This window comes from Apteryx rowi, unplaced genomic scaffold (assembly GCF_003343035.1).
Source record: "Apteryx rowi isolate R43461 unplaced genomic scaffold, aptRow1 scaffold_6, whole genome shotgun sequence".
Classification (NCBI taxonomy): domain Eukaryota; kingdom Metazoa; phylum Chordata; class Aves; order Apterygiformes; family Apterygidae; genus Apteryx; species Apteryx rowi.
In genome coordinates, this window is record NW_020450871.1 from 1,089,662 (window position 1) to 1,091,726 (window position 2,065).

Here is a 2,065-nt window from a genome sequence, read left to right on the forward strand (position 1 = left end):
CAGCCCGGCCCGGCCCAGCCTGCCCCGGCCCGCTGCTCCCCGCTCACCTCCTCGCGCCGCCCCGGCGGGGGGGATCACCCCGAAACGCCGCCGATTTTACCTCAGGGCCTCGTCCCCCCCCGGCCCTCTCGTCTTCCCGGCCTCATCCGGGGCAAGGCCCGCCGCTGACTGCAATCCGCCCACCGCTCCTTCGCGCGAGTTCCTATTTATAAGGGCAGATATTTCCTTTCGGCACCGCGGCCCCGCGTCACGAAACGCGTCGGGCTTCCCCGTCGCTGGTACCTGCCTTTCCACCAAGGATGTACCCGTGGGGACCCCCGCGCTTCCCAAGCTCCCGGCACCCGCCTCATCCTTGGGAAGGGCCGAGCCGGGGGGGATTTGCCTCTGGGCTGCCCTCCGTGCTGCCCACCGTCAGCCAGCCCTGTGCTGGGACCACTCGTGGGTGTATTGAGAGGCAAACAACGCAGAGGGCAGCTTTGGGATGAGCTCCCCGCCGCCTTCCCCGGCGGTGGACACGTCCACCGGTACCTGAGCCGGGCTGGAAAGCGAGGCCTGTGCCACGAGTAAGAAATAAGACAAAAACGGCCCTCCGCGTACGCCCACGCTCCGTGTTGACGGCGGCATCCGGCCCTCCCGGAGCCTGCTGGGCGAGAGGCCCGTGTTTTGGGAACGGAAGGTCAGAGGAGCTATTTCTGGATGCCACAAGCATGCAAGGACAGCCCGGCTCTTATCGCTGCGCTGTGTGAGCTGAGATACGCTGGGCCTCGTGCGGGCTCCTGCCAGCTCGCAGGGCACATCTGGGAAAAGGCAGCCTCGGCTGCCGGGGCGGTCCAGGTCACGGGTTTGGAGGCCTTTTGGTGACTGGCTCCTACTGGGGACCCGATCACAACATTTCACCGGAGAGAGGCAGCAGGAAAACACAAAAAGGCTTTGGAAAACAGAAGGAAGCCCACCTCCTCGTTTATTTTTCAAAGTGGAAAACTTACTTGGGTTGGGGAAGTCTTGCACCACAGAAGGAGATCTGTCCCCCAACGGGCATGGCCCAAGGTGGGTTACTAGGCCCCTAGATGACTCATGTCATTTAAAACAGCCCGTTTGAAGCTGTGCACTATTTCGTTCACTGTTCTCTTCCCCCCCATCCCCCTTCCCTCTCCTGATGCTGAATTAGTCAATACAAAATAATGGCATTTACGCATCTGGGGACACTTCAGAATCACAGTAGGGAGCTTATGTTAATGGAGCTGCAGCGAGAGACCTTTATGGTCACTGCACTTGATTATTGTGCGGGGAGCTCACTGGAGAAATGCACGAGGCACATCTGCGGTCATCTAGATAGGAGCTTAACAGAGGGAGCCAGGCAGTCTGGGTGGGTTGGAGCACATGTTCTTCCCCTTTTGGAATAATGGCTAAATCCGCGTCCAAGATCACAGGTTGAAGGAGGTTAGTGGTCTCGTTGTCATTCTCTGTGAATATTTGCTCCCATCAAAAAAACCATGAGACAATTCAAGGAAATGGGACATCTATGTTCAGGAGACAGTTGGGGTTGATGCAGGTCAGGGGAGAAGCTTGCTAGCAGAACTCTGCTTGTACTATGGCTGGCTCCAGGTAGTGCTAATGGTCATTTAAACCCCCAGTTCCCCAGGAATGTTGCCTTATTGAAACATAACAAAAGAAAAGAAACTTGGAGCAATACCCGGGTTATAAAGTACTGCTTTTCAAGTGAAAGGAAGGTCAGACCAAGCACTGCAAACTTACAGCCCAGCCCTTTTTTTCTTGGAGTCAATAGCAAAATTCCTGTTGACCGCAATGTGAGGTGGATCGAGGTTTAAACGCACATGAACAGGGACTGCAGTGAAACACGCACAGAGTAAGCTGCGTTAAAAGCTGCTTGTTTAGAGATGGTGTAAGTTCGAATGCTTTGAATACCATCTGCTAGTTGGGAATTCAAGTCTTCTGCAGCTAGCTGTGATACTGGCTTAGTGGTTAACCTTGAGCTAGGAGAGCTGAGTATAATTAAATTCTGGGTGAGAAAATAAAGTATCGAGAAGCTTCTAACACCATCAGC

General features: G+C 55.2%; 1 protein-coding gene across 4 annotated transcripts in view; it reads right to left on the reverse strand.

Annotated features, from left to right (window-relative positions):
• EPN2 (epsin 2) overlaps window positions 1-141 on the reverse strand; it is a 47,333-nt gene extending 47,192 nt beyond the window's left edge. For 3 of the 4 annotated variants that reach the window (XM_026083066.1, XM_026083067.1, XM_026083065.1), the window contains exon 1: window positions 48-138. The gene's annotated coding sequence lies outside the window, so the exon portion shown is untranslated. Of the gene's footprint in view, window positions 1-47 lie in introns of all 4 variants that reach the window. The other variant, XM_026083068.1, reaches the window with a different exon arrangement.
• Between the last annotated feature and the right edge of the window lie 1,924 nt (window positions 142-2,065).